Source organism: Tripterygium wilfordii, chromosome 23, assembly GCF_013401445.1.
Source record: "Tripterygium wilfordii isolate XIE 37 chromosome 23, ASM1340144v1, whole genome shotgun sequence".
NCBI classification, from domain to species: domain Eukaryota; kingdom Viridiplantae; phylum Streptophyta; class Magnoliopsida; order Celastrales; family Celastraceae; genus Tripterygium; species Tripterygium wilfordii.
Window position 1 is genome coordinate 3,882,484 of NC_052254.1, and position 16,191 is coordinate 3,898,674.

Below are 16,191 nucleotides of genomic sequence, written 5' to 3' on the forward strand. Positions count from 1 at the left end.
TTTGTACATGTTGTTTATCGATGATATAATTCTAGTGGATGAGACAATATTTAGAGTTAACACAAAGTTAGAGATGTACGTGTAACGAACCTTATAGTTTAAAATATTTAAATTAAGTATAACTAAACAGAATATATGAAATATAAATTTAGTAACAATGATACAAGGGAACGAACAAACTATTAAATTAGATGGACGAGAAAAAATAAACTTTTTAAATATCTTTGTTCGATTTTGCAAGATAACAGAAATATTAGTGAAAATGTAACTAATAAGATTAAACATGGGTGGATGAAGTGGAGGAGTACATTCCGAGTTTTATGTGACTAAAAGATTTCTTTAAAACACCTCACTAGTTAAAATTATGAGGGATGACTTAGTTAAGTAAAATTTTTTATTTTTTTCTCAATACTTCTATTTTTTAAATTTTCCTTAAGGGAGGTTCACCCTTGGTTAATGGTGGTTCCACCATGACCTTCTCACACAATCAAGACATTTTCTTTTTTTACCTAAGTATCATTAAATGAGACGGCATAGGAAGAACAAAGTCGTATGGATCCGATATATCAATGGAGATCGAATAATCCAGAGAACAGACAATATTGATCATAAATTTATGACATTATGACACGAATTATGTCCCCTTAAACCTTGCACCCCTCGAAAGGGTCAACAAAAGAAAAGGATGAGCTTATACCCCATTGCCATTCGTGAGTCAAATCTTTTGGAAAAAGGCTTCTTCTTATGAGGATAAAACTTTTAGGCGCTTCTAAGGAGGTGAGAACAACTGGAGTTGGTGGAGAGGGAGGTGTCTTTCTTGTCTCCACAAAGCTGTGAAGTGACTTTGACCTAATTGTCATGCATGATTGGAACATACACCATCATCCAAATTAATTGCCAATTCTTCAACCTTCACTTGTACACGTTTTCTCTTTTCACATTTGTGTTCCATATTTCGTGCTGAATCAGATAAGTCCTAAGACCTACCAATCTGATTACTATTATAAAGTCAAGTACTGCATGTATCATTTGTAGCTTTCACTCCTATCTACCATTCCTAAGACAATGTCAAAAGAAAAAGACTCACAGGAAACTCTATGATAATGGACATTATGTGGTGTACCAATTGGAAAAACTGGAGAATAAAAACAAAATGCTGGGGTGCTTTACTTCACTATGAAGATATTGAAGACGAAGAACACAGAACTGTAGAGGACAACTAAAATAAATATAGAAAGAAAGAAACACAAAGAGTAGCAAAAACTTGAAGAGTCATTCACACGCATAGTGATATTATTGTAGTCAAACAACAGGAGAGGTGCTTAAGAAAGTATGTTTGCTTTCTAGAAGGCCCAACATGGCCCACCAGATATCAAAGTAGGAATTGAATACTGTTAAGACACAATATATCCCATATCGGTAAGACATAGTGCTTCCGAGTGGTTTATACTTATCAATTAGGTCTTTTCATGGGTTTAAGTGACTTGGGTCAATGTTTAATTGCCAGGGTCATGAGGAACGTGAGGGTAATTCAATATATTCACAGGAATCGAAACCCCAAAGCGGACAATATAATTGACATGTATGGAGTGTGGATTTTTTATATAAATAGTAAATTGAATTCCCATTAATTTCCTTTTGTAAAAATAAATGTATTTATAGGATATATAAGTTCAGACAACACAAAGCAAAGGCATGCAAAGTTGGGTTAGCTATTGATCTCTTTACTATAACTTGATAAGGTAAAGTTAAACAACCTAGGTAAACAATTCTCATACACAAAACTTTTGGAATAGGCGGGAATGGAGATAGTATTTAACTATTTATATCTACATAGAGAGAGAAAAATTGAGAGAGGGAAACTCTCCAAGTCCTAGGATCTGGGAAGAAAAGAAGGAAGAATGAGGTTTTAGGCGTGGGGCAATTCTGTTTGGTTAGTGGCACGCCAACTTATTATCCTCCAAAATCATGAAAGTATGCAAAATGATCCCTTTCGTTATTATTATAAAAGATTAGAAGAGTCTTGGTGGGAAAAAGTGGGGGTTTCAATAAGCAAAGCCCAAGAATAGTGTCTCCGAATGCATCCCCAAGGCTGGCCTCCTTTAGCTCCGGTGTCTCCGCTTTGTAGTTTTGGCCTTTTGGTTTATTTTCCCTGAATTTTTTCCTTTTTTGCTTTCATAGTTTCATGTGTTTTGTGTTAAGATTACCAAAGAACGTTGCTTTCTCTATAAGAAATAACATAGTGCATAGCGAGAACTAGCTTCAATAACATAATGCATGTGTAATAGAGATTGATATTATCTAGAGTTTTTTTTTTTTTTTTGAAAAATCGATGGATTAAAGCACAAGGATGTACAATTAATGTATCAAAAATATTGATCCATTATCATCATGAGCAATCCTCCATTTTAATTCCTCTGTGAATTAAGGATTAACTTATATTTATATATATTAATTGGTGGAGGAGGATGCAAATAAAGCCAACCATGTTATTTTCTTTTTGGCATAATGGATTAAATAAAAATACAAGCATGATATGAAAAGTGGGGAGTATATATTAAAAGAATAGTAATAATAAATAAATAATATTAATATATGTCTATATATATATATGTATAGTATATATAATATCAAAAGGAGGAGTTGTTTTTCTTTTCTTAACCTTTTTTTTTTTTGGGGAGGGGTTGTAATTTTTGGTGGAGCAAGCTATAGGAATATTTAGTTATTTACAGGGTGCATGCGCAAGAGAGAAGGAGAAAAAGGCAAGAGAGAGTTCTAATTGAGTACAAACCAAGCATGACAAAACCCTAAAAAGTAAGTTATTTGTGCTTCCTCCTTGACATCGATCATTCCCCTCACCAGCTCCTCCTCACTCTTCTTATATATCCCGAGGCACCCCCCACCCTATCTGTATATTACACACCACATATTCTCTCTTCCTCTAATTCCCCCTTCAATCCAATCCATATTTGTTGATCCTCTTCATCCACCACTTAATTATCCTATAGCTTTCTCTCTTCTTCTTCTTCTTCTTCTTCTTATATTTGTATTGTTGAAGATTAGTTCTTGCTTGTGTCTTCATAATTTTCAATTGATAAACACTTCATTTTTGAACCCTAGCTCAGTAGCTCTCTAGCTATTGCATGGCTCTCTATTCTTGATTTGAATCAAAACTAAACACCATAGACCCTTTTGGCTAGTCTCATTTCTATATGTGTGTGTGTGTGTGTTCAACATATGTAAGTTTATGCTGTCTTTTATTTTGTATGAATTGAATCCATTTTTGTAGTCTTTACTCATCGATCCCTTTCTTGTGTGCATATGGTTTATAATTTTTCATTATTAAATTATATGATTTTTTTGGGTGATATCTAGTGTGTTGATTTTGTTCTTTACTTTTCTAAAAGTATATATATATAATTGAATCCAAAAGTAAGGATATTAATTGATTACGATAAGAGAGGATGAATCATGATTTGGGCATATATATGTGTATATGTATATCCCCACTTCAACCACTACCATATACCCGACAAAATCCAACATCCTACTCCACCAAAGCAATGGCAATTAATATCGCATATCTTTTTTTGATCATATTATTGTTCTTTTGGTGACAAAATAGGAGCAATATGTCAGATGTTGAAGAAGAGAAATGGCAGGGTGTTTGGGAAGAAAATTATAATGAACAAAAAAGGAAAGCGATATTGGTGAGGTTCAATCCGAAAACGGATTTACGAAGTGAAATTGAAATTATGTTGCGTAATATACGATCTCAGATTGAGCCGCGCCAATATCACTTTCTGTCTCTATCTATATATCTATAATCTCTCTCAATTTCTTCATTGTTTTCCTTCTCCTATTCTTTGTGTTTGTGTGCATGTAACTAGAGCCCGCCTTTTCTTTTGATGAAGTTGTAGCCGTATTGTTTTTTCTGGATTAATCAAGAAGCAGCTCTATCTGCAGCCAAATTAAGGTGTGTAATGTCTTTGATTCTCTACCTTTGACTTTTAAACAGTCTTCCTCCTTGTTTACGGTAGATTGAATGCGCGCGCGCACACATATATATATATATCCTCGAATATGAAGTAAACTCGACGAAATAAGAATCAAAATTCTTATAAGCCATTTGAAATTGGTTTATAATGTTTCTACTACTACTACTACTATATAGTGTCGAATTACTTTTAGGAACGAAAATTAACTAAGGAGTAGTTAGGATTAATCGATAAACAACGGTAGAAATTTGTCAAAGATCTGTCTAAGCAATGAAAGATTCAGCTCTACATACATATACATACATATATATATATATATATAGAAATTCTCACATAGGGTTTAACTGTAAAAGTGTAAAATAAGGGTCTATATATATATATATATATATATATATACAATCCGTCTCACATGAGGGATCCCGTTGCTCAGTTATTTGCGGGATACAAATTTCTGCCGTTAGATCAATCTTGCGGTCCATATAAGCTTTTATGTTTTATCCCCTAACCCATCGTCTCTCTGACTCTCGATCTGCCACTCTCTCTCACTCAAGCGGCCGTCTCTCTCACTCTCAATCTGCCCGAACCCCATCTGATCTGCTTGTCTCTCTCACTCAAGCGGCAAAGCAATTCCACAACTCAGGCAAAGAATAATAGATCATAGAACAAAAATGAGTCCTATTCTTATGAATATCTTACAATCACATGAAAATCATACTTTTCTGATTCAACTGCAAGAATATCTGCCCCCCACTCACAATCCAATCGCACAAAAAACTCATAGAAAAATTGTCAAAAATCATAAAATCCCTAAACTAGGAAGATTTTCATAATAGTAAAAATACTCAAAATTCCATCATTCAAAGAAGCCCAAAATCCCTAACACCGCACATAACAAATCAGACTCTGCCGTTGAACGAAGAACCCCTCACCACCTCAAACAGACGATGTAAATCGATGAATAATCCCTAACAAAAGGGTCTCAAGATGAAGATGGTGTAAATCGGCGAAGATGTAAGTCGACTCTGCCTTGCTTCGATCATTTGGGTCTGGTTTTGATGAAGACTGTCATTGCTTTGGTCATTCGAGTCCATACGCACAAGATGGTGCAGATCGACGAAAGAAAAAGATAGAAATTCGCAATCGGGTCTTCATATTTTGCTGTAGATCGACGAAGGAGAAAGAAAGAAATCAGGTCTTCATATTTAGCTGTAGATCGATGAAGGAGAAAGATAAAAATCGAGTTTGCTATTTTTATGGGTCAAAAAAAGGATTAAAGCCTTAAAGGGTAGTGGGGATTTGTAGCCATTGGATTGATCTAACGAATGGAAAAGGATGTCCCGCAAGTTAAAGCGGATGCAGGATCCCTCATGTGAGACGGATTGTATATATATATATAATTTCATTAAGTTATTTGTTTTGTTTAGGTTCCAAAATTGTTAGAAAAAAAAGGAGACGGAATGTAAGGCACTTGCAATGGTAAAGTGTTATTGGGCCAACAAATATGTTGTCTTTTGTTGATGTGGCTATATTGTAAAATGTGTTTTGCTTATGTAACGGTATTGGGATAAGTGTTTTGCTGATGTGGATGTATTGATATTTGGTGTTTTGGTGTAGTTTTGTTGTGGATAATATAGAGGAATGAAATGTTGTTGGCCTCCATGTTGGGTGGGAAGAGAAATTGTATAGAAATTTATGTTTTGTTGATGTGGTTGTATTGGAATATGTGTTTTGCTGATGTGACTGTATTAAAATACGTGTTTGACTTGATTTTTTATATAATAGAGGTGGGATCGGTTCAATATTTTTGTTGGCCTAACAAATATTAAACCATTGCAGTTGACAGTTTAGTGCCGCCAGAAGAAGTACAAAAGCAGTAACAACTTTTAAAAAAAATATAAAAACCGTAAGTACGGGTGCGAGCGTTGACCGCGTCTCCGCCTTAAAAGCCAAACCATGCAACCAACGAAACAGAGAAACGCCCCGCCTCTGCTCTGTCTGAATCTCCTCACTCTCTTCTCAAACTCGACGGTTCTCGCTTTAGTAATTAATTATACCTATATATTAATTTACTAACTCAATTGAATTGTGCTTGAATTTCATTGTTAAAAATTTCTGAATATATGCAGAGGTGAAAGTATCGAAGACGGCCGGGCATCGCTTGATCGGCATACCAAGATTTCAGGGTATAATTAACTAGTTACATGCTCACGCTTCGCGCGACACATAATTAATTTAAAAAATAAAGATTTTTGATAATTTTTCGATACTTTGTTACCATGATGAATAACAGAGCTTGAATTATAGAAAATGAAGATAATTGTGAGATGAACAAATAACTACAATACATTTTTCTCAATATGTTAAGAAATAATTTTATAAGAGGGAGCGCAAAATTTGATGCATAAGGAAAAAATATGTTCAGAGTTTAACAATTATTGTTTGGGTTGGTTTTTTGAACAAAGTTGTAAAATAACTAAAAAACATCTCATAAATTCTAAATTCTATAGAAAATATAGCGCACCTCATTTGTCTCCTAGTTTTTACATTTCATTTATTATTGCTTCTTATGTCAGCAAACCACAATTTTTCATACTATGTCAATAAGCATATATAATATATAATTTGTTGTACTCTGTATCTCACATTTGATTAAATTCCTCATTTGTACGATCATCCACTAAGGCATTATCTTATACGGGATCATCCTCTATGAAATCTCTTAAGAATGCATCCTAAACTTGATCTTTTTCATCATTAGAGTTTATTGAATTGTATAATTTGGTTATTGTTTGACAACTAATTCCATGATTTGTAGGGTCATATCGTTAGGAATTTTGTTGAAATTGTTCATTTTTCCCATGAAGTTTTTGTAATATCTCTTAGAACTTTATTGTGATCTTGTATGTTTTTGTGTGTTATTTTATACTTATATTGTGAATATGTTTCATTTAAGCTTTTATCTTTTTGTTTTTCTATGCAATTAATATGTGATAATTGATATGACTATTTGTTGTATTATTAAATATGATTTTAAAATTATTTATATATTATTAACTGTATGTGCTTGTGGGTCTTAATGTTATTCAATATATTTAACTTTTTCTTTTGTCCGTTACTTTTTGTTTTTTGTGTAGGTTTTTTTTAGAGGCATCCACGTGACACCAAGGAGAAGCATTTTGAATCCTCCGTTATATATATATAGATTGATGATTGTTTCTTCAACAGAATTTTGAGTTCAAAACATTTATGCACTAATCACTATTTTTTTCTCTAATAATTTGTATTGGAACAGTTTGTTTTAACTGTTTTTGTTGAATTGATGGTGCAGATCACATGTATGGGTGGTCATTTTTATTTATGCCATCGAGGTTAGAACTTAGAAGCTTGTCTATGAATATCAGCTTATAAACGAAAAAGATAAAAGATCCCAGCAATTGAAATCCCAGTTTCTCAGTTTTTGAGGTGTTCGCACAAGATTTAATATCCACGTGCACATTAAATCATGTGTATACACCTCAACAACTAGAATAACTGGGATCCCAATTGTTGAGATCCATAGTATTTCTGGTTTGTAAATTTACTAACACGATTTTGAAGATCACGCTGGCCAAGACGACTACTACAAGTTTGTGGCTTATAGTTAGGTTAATAAAAGTCCAATAGAAAACCGTAGGACTGAGTTCATAGGAAATGGGCCGACCCAAGTTTCCATGTGTCATTGAATTGGGCATATGCAACTTTAATGGGCTCAAAGATTCGTTGTAAATGGGCCAACTATTATAATGGGCTGGGCCTTTAAACATTTGTAGCATTAACCCTCTTGGGCTTGGTTTGTGTCAACACTCAAGAGAATTCAAATTAAAACATCCCATTCAAGGCATCCCATGTTCTGTGAATCGAGTGGTTGAAGCTGAAGCAACGACTTTCGAAGTAACAGAAAGAAAAGCAATGATTGTAGTGGGAAAGTCAGAGTCGAAAAGAGGATTCCTCACTTTGATTTGTTCAAATAACAATTAAGGTGAAGCAGGGTCAGGAACAACGAATCTCTTTATGATAAACAGATTCATTTTGCAAGTTCGTTATTATGGGTAGTTCTTACAAAGGATCGGACTAATGACGTATACAATACTTGAATTCTCGATGTAGATGTGACATGATTGGTTCTCATCCTTCAGAGACTACGAGTGTAATAAAAGCAAGATTAGAATCTACCAATCAAACAAATGTGGTTTTCTTTTTCAAAAATGTTAGAGATCTCAGTCATCCCAACAGTGGATCTTGTTCTTTGATTGATGTAAGTATAGGAGCCCACAAAACCTAGTGATTAAATCAGAGAGTGACACATCCGCTACTGTGATTACTGAGATCCTTTTTATTGGGATCCCTATCAATTCGATTTATTTTTCTCCATTCCATTTGTCTGGGAGCTAAATGCACTTTTTAGCTTTAGACCCACAACACACTAGTAATTCAAAGATTCCCTCCCTTTTTAAATTTAGATTTATACGAAATAAAATCTACAATATAATTTATTTTACAATCAGGGATGCTTAAATAAGTGGTGCATCCATGTGATGGAATGGATCATAATTGAGAAGAATGGGAGATGCTGTTTATTGGGGGCCCATCTCTGGTCTCCAACAGATAGATCCAATGGCAATCCCCAGCCCATCCGCCACCACGTCCTTCTGTTCAGTTTTCATTGGACAAATTACAAAAGTGTCTCATCTAAAACAGGCTGTTCCTCTCAAAAAAAAGAAACCGTTAAGTGGGCCCACCATACAGGCCCACACCATAGACGGAGCGAATCGTGCCACTCTTTGTCGCATCCCGTCCCGTTCTACTCAATTTTTTGAAATATCGTTGAAAAATATGCTTCTCATTGGAATCGAACATTCGACACACATATGTTTAACCCATAAAATTATTAACCGAGCCACCTCTCATTGACTCTGTTCTCCCCAATTGTTTAGGCGGCATTACAATTAGAATGGTTCCTGTTAAAGGTGGTTAGTTTGTACTTCATTATTGAAATCACCGTCCATCCTAGTTAGGCTCCTTAAATAGGTTAAGAGGTAGAGATCATAGACATATGTCATAATTTAAAGAAGTAGGTGAGAAATAGAAGAATAAGGTGAGATAGAAGTTTGGCACAAATCATTTAAGGTCTTGTTGGTTTTGGCCTAAGATCCACACGATTTTTTATCGTTATTTGAGTTATTGAGTTTAACTTATAGATCACATAAAACTCTCAAGTTCCTCAACACTTGAATGTGGTGAAAATGAGGAGTACTATCTTTGATGGCAGATAAAATTATTACATGATCACCCCATAAATTATTGTTTATTCTTTTTTTCCCTCTCTTGTATGATACAATGGTAAAAGATGGAGTGATCCGTACAACAGCAGATCAACAGATGATCAGATGCTCTCGTGTGCACTTGACTAGTCATGAATCGTGCATTAAAGGACACTATGAAGTATGAACATGTATACCATCAGTTCAGATCATATCAGATGGAGAGATTTGGATTGTTTCGGGGAGTTGGATAGTGGGTCGGGTCCCATCAATAATATAATCAGAATGATACAATGATTGTGGACTGTGGATCCATCTACGCATCCAGTCTTGCTTCGCTGCATCCTTTGCAGTTGTTTTGCCCAATTATTCAGTCTTCACAGCTTTTTTACAGTACCACATAAGTGTTAAGGAATTTGGACAGGCCTAATACATGTGGATTCAGTGGCGGAGATAGGCGGGTGGAGTGGGGTCAAGTGACCCCACTCAATTTTTTTTTTTTAAAAAATTAATATATGTAATATTTTATTTGTTATTTGTCAAATTGTAATATGTTTGTTTTTATGACTATGATTATTTGAGTTATTTTAACTAATATCATTTTGTCCTCTTAATAGGTTATTTTGGTATATAATTGTTTATCATTATAGAAAGTGCGACCCCAGTGACAATCCATCCCAACTCCGTCACTGTGTGGATTTATTTGTTACAGAGAAAAACTCATCTTTACTTGTCACATCTTTTACATGTTCAGAGGTGATGATACACTTGTCACGATTTTTTTTTTTAAACGAGCCTCTTTAGGCCTCAAACACACCCGGCAACCGGACTCTGATACCATATTAAGAATTTGGATAGGGGGTTAGCCCACGTTATATGAGTCTAACACATGTGGATTTACGTGACATGAAGGAAAGCTCATCTTTACTCAAAATTTTAAGCTATATATTAAGTCCATCTTTGTGTGGTTTCCAACAATACGCACAATGAATCAACACTACTACAATCATTTTCACTTCTCCATTTTCTTGCGTGATGAGGAAGAAGAAGAGATTGAATTGACACGTACTTACCCGTCTTAAAGACTCAAAGCCAGACATGAACGTGAATAGTATATAACAACAAAGACATGACGGTATGACACGAACCTAATTAATTAAGAACTGACCACTAAACGACCTCTGAGCCAATAAATCATCGTCACGGCACCGTTCGTCGGTGCACGAGGGAGGTAGATTAAGGTCACATCCTATTCTGTGAAGACTCAATAATTACCAGAAAGATAAGGAATGGGAGACTGCACCTGCCGAAATATGTAGGGCTTTTAGATGCAAAAGGTTATTGGATATTCTCAATGATAATCGAACTCATTATCTTTTAAGTCTTAGCCCCATATTCGAACACTTATGAACATATATTACATGTAAATACATATAATATCTTATGTTATCCCAATATATATTTACCAATTGAGTGATACGCCATATCCTAAAAACGTGTATATGTGCCCCAACAACAGATATATAATTAAAATAAATTATAGACGAATATATATATATATATATATATATATATATATATATATATAGTTTAAGACAAATTTTTTTAAAAAATGCCATGTGCAAATATGTCCCATCAGGTCCCTCCTGACCTCTTCCCATCATCATCCTCCTCATCATCATATCATACGAACATAAAAATGAAATGATTGCATATATATATATATATATATCATCAGTGATCTATATAGATTACAATTTAATTTTTCCTAAAATTAATATATCCAGTTTTGTGAATTGATCTGATGATTTTGCATTTGGATCTCTTCGGATTATTTTTTACATTACTAGTACTTATAAGATAGAAGCAAATTGAAGTTGTAAATTCAAGCTGAAATAACACAATGAAAAATTCATTAGAGTTATGCATAATATATATTCCACAAATTTTTCTTGCAAGTTGCTTGAAATAAATAGATCTACAAGAATGAAAATCATTTTAATAATCACATATTTTATGCATGAATTAATTTACTTAATTTAATAGGAAAGAACATAAAGATTGGGGGACCATAACAACCCATACCCCCTAAATAAATTAAGATATTATTGTGATAATATCACAAGGCATCTGTGAGGGTGATGGGGGATGATCACAAACGCCTAGCTTGCTCTTTCCATAATTTTCTTCGAAGTTATTATTAACCAATCAACATTCTTACGTATCCAATACTTTTTGTCTCGTATATTCCAAATACTGAGATTGATGCATAGTATTTAACTAGTTGCATGCCCCCGCTTCGCGCAGCATGAAGCGCGGGCACATAATTTGTTTGGAAAATAAAGATTTTTGATACTTTGTTACCATGATGAACAACAGAGCTTGAATTGTAGAAAATGGAGATAATTGTAAGATGAACAAATAACTACAATACATTTTTCTTAATATGCTAAGAAATAATTTTCTAAGAGGGAGTAAGAAATTTGATGCATAAGGAAAAAATATGTTCATAATTTAGCAATTCTTGTTTGCGTTGCTTTTTTCTCCAAAGTGGCAAAGATCATTAAGAACATGTATATGGACAACATTCTATGCATAGTAGTAAATGGAAAAATCATGAATTACATTCTAAACCTGAGTACTTAGTAGAGTCAACAGAGCGAAAATATGTGTCCCCATTTATTCACGTGACTAAAAGGTAAAACTAAAAGGTTCTTAAAAGTGATCAAGTTTGAAGTGCAATACACTTCATAAAGATTTTAATTATAATGCGAGTACATTCAGTAGCAAGATAATATCACTGCTATATATAACATGACATTATTGAATTGTAACATATGATTGATCACATGAGGCGGAAAATACGTGATGATTGAAAGTGTTTCTTAACATAACTTCAATTTTATTTTATTACATGTGGCAAAAGTTTGAGCCATACAGAAGCAGATGTGGCAGCTTTTAAAACACTTCAATATTTTGTAATACTTTTCCACAATTATTAGCATTGATTTTCCCATAATTAACATATTTAATATTATGTTTATTTAATTTTTGGTGGGTCTTTATTATTAGCATTGATGATTTTCTCATAATTAAGGGGAAGCTTTTTACCCCTCTCTTTGCTATTCTCCACAATTCAAAGGGAATCATCCTTGAGGCCTCCATTTTATATATATAAACTAGTTGCATGCCCGCGCTTCGCGCGGTACATATTTTGATTGGAAAATAGAGATATGTGAAAGTTTTTCGATACTTTGTTAACATGAAGAGTAGTAGAGCTTTAATTGTAGAAAATAGAGATGATTGTAAGATGAAGATAAAATATGTACAATACTAGTTTTTTAATTTGCTAAGAAAATTTTTTTCTGATAGGGTGTAAGAAATTTGATGCATAAGGAATAAGTATGCTATGAGTTTATCAATTTTTATTTGCGTCGCTAGTATCTACAAAGTGTTATAGGTCACCAAAGATATGTTTATGAGACAATATTGTATGGTTAGTACAACAATCTCTACAAAGTGACATTTAATATTGAGAAGTACAATGTAGCATAAGTAGTATTTTTGAAATGATATTTTTGGAATAAAATTCTTAATATTTTTAGAATAAGATTTTTGAATTTATATTTTTGAAATGTTATGTATGACTGGTAGATTTATGCCTATAATCACTTTGACCTTCAACAACTCATTGAATTCTACCGTTCTTTCCTGTCACCACTTACATGTTCCAATACCAAATGGGCTGAATTTACTTACACATTAAAACAATATAGCATGGAAAAGCCTCTCATGTTGTGTATGTTGCAATCCAAACAGACTACTAAACCTGACCAAACTCTAAACATGCACAATACATCAACTAAATACTACAAAAACACACAAAATACATCAAAAACACACTAAATGATAAAAACACACAAAAATTCCCACAAAATGATGGTAATTAATGCCAAAAACACACAAAATGTTTTCAAACTAAATACTACAAATGAATTTCATTAATTGAATAATATCAAAAGACTCTCATAATTAGCAATACATGATCTTTGAGAAACCAAAACAACATCAAACCACTCCTATAAAACATTAAATTCCCATACAATTCAATATAATTTTAAAATTATTTGAATACTATTAACTGTATGAGTGTGGTTGTGGGTCTTAAAGTGTATGAATGTGGTTGTGGGTATTAAAGTTTTGCAATATATTTATGTGTGTGGTTGTGGGTCTTAAAGTTTTCTAATATATTTTAAAATTTTCTTTTGTCTATGTAGGTTTTTTTGTAAAAACGTCCATGTGGCACCATGAATTAAGGAGAAGCCTTGTGGATCCTTAGTTATATATATATAAATTGATGATGATTGATTGATGATGATGATTGATGATTGATGATGATATGAATCATGTGAGACCCGTGATTTCACATTAATCATGTGCATTAGATAGTAATACTTGGATCTTTTCATTAGTCAATCATAATAATTTATAGTTAATTTAATTTTTTAATACTAAAATCGGATTGGGCATCCTACTGGTTCGACGGTTTTGTAAGCTACCCTACAACGCACTCACACAAGTAAAAGTCAAGTCTATGTTTTTTTCTTATATGCAACCGCCCCCTAGCTATCCTGTCCCTTCTCAGTTCTCTCCCTTCCCTCTATAAAGCTGATATATGAAGAAGGTTGTATATGCTAGAGTGGTCCACGATAAGCTTTGTATGGACTTGCCCTATCTCTCCCTCTGTATATGATTTGGAGAGAGAGATCTGAAGAGGCTAGGTAGCTGGAGATGTTAAATCCTATGGAGGGGAAGTCCTGGTCATGCTTTTCCACGGCTTTCTTGAACTTCCGTGGCCATTGATTTACCATGGCAAGCTCAAGAAAGCTGTGGGAGAACATGACTAGTTCAGGACTTTAATTGTATGAATTTTGCGGTCTAGATCTATCGAATTGCTAGGCAATGTAAAATCTACGGCTGGAGCTCGTAATTGGTAATTCTTCACAAATTCTGTTTGAAATTTCCTTCTTCTTTTCTTAAAGATTATAACTCTGAATTATGGGAATTATTTTATATGATTATATCTACTGCAACAAGTTTGACCCATGCATGGAAGTACACCTAGAATGTTAAAGTAAATTATTTTTTTTTAAGGGTGTCAGTAGATTTAATTGAATTTTCTGTTATATATATATATATATATTTTTTTTTTGATAATTGAAGCAAATTTTGGGAGGAAAATAAATTAAAAAGAACAAAAAAAAAAAAGGCAAGGGAAGGGAATTATGACTGCAGAGAAGATTCCCTCTCTATCATCAATGATGGTTGTTCTTCCTGTTGGGGTTTTCGATTCTCTTGCATGATGATCTCCTACATTTCTGTGAAACATATTTTACTATTTATCACTTTCTGACGTCATTTTTAACCACTCTCTTACATCACTATTTTGTTATTCTTTGTTATTTTTCATTTTTTCCCTTTCAACTCTCTCTCTCTCTTCCCCCCTCCTCCCTCCTTCCCTCCCTTCCTCCCTGCCATAACTTCATAATTAGTCCTTCATAACACATTTTATTCATAATTAGCTTCATACCCAATTGTTGATTTTTAAAATTTTATGGAAAATTCAATTCTTTTGTTGCTGGGTTTGATGAATTCTTTAGTTTTCACTGGAGCAATAATATAGTGCCAACTTTGTCTCTGCCATGGTGTTTGGCATTTTATAATGAGATGGCCAGATGGGTGTACAAATAGCATAAGAGGCATGCCATTGGACATGCAATAGCATCCAAATATAAGAATTAAAGGTTATTAATTGGGCTCATTCAGTATAAAAAAGCAATCCCCAGTTAGTTGTTTCAACTACTTTTTATTTCTCTCTTTGTTTTCTTCTTATTGGGTTTTTTCTTGGAGTATCCAATGATGTTGTCAAAAGTGGCTAATTATGCATAATTGAAAGTGTAAACTAGGAGGGGTAGATGGAAGTTGTTAAGGGAATCTTTACCTAATAAACAAGTGAAAGCAAAAGAGTTTTAAATGTCTGGCCAAGAGAATGCAACATGTGTGGTGAATTGTAGGTCCATAAGAGAAATTTTGTGTCTATGATGGGGCAGACAAAGGGCCATGGCAAACTCTGTCCACTATAATATAAATAACAGCAATTATTGCTAATATAAGAAGCTAAATTTCTCATCTACTCTCATCAGTTTATGGACCAAAACTATCTACCTTTCTTGAATGCCAATAAAGCCTAGATATATATATAAAGAAACTGAAATCTCAATAATGTTAAGTTGCAATTATATTTCAAATATGCATGATCAATTTGGAGATTTTGGTGGTGATGCTACATATCATTACTAATTATTTTGTTAAATCTTATATTTATGGAGGGTGAGTGTGTGTATATATAGGGGTTTAATTTGGGCTTGAACATCTATCGATCATATCTATGTCCATAAATCATTATCAACTGGATTATGGACCTTCTTCACACAAGAACAACGTTATCACTGGATTGAAATATATTTAACTACACAAGACTGTTCAGATTTAGTATGGAGTCTGTTTTGTGCGTAGTGACTCAATTCTAGAAGATTGTTGCGGATCCTATGAGTAGATTTTTGGGAGACTTACTTCGTGAAGCAGAGGTGAGGGCCGATAGGTCCGAACAGGAGCGCTCATGAAGAAATTTTTTTTGGGCCTTTAATGTATTTTTCGGCCCAATTATTAAGAGTAGAGTTTGGGTATATATGGGTTATTATAACCCTAAGTCTGTATCTTGTATTATTTCTCTGAAATAGTGAAAACTCTCTACAACGCCGAGCACGTAGACACAATTGGCCGAACCTCATAAATGATAACTTTGTTGACCTTTTGATGGATAGGAATGGTAA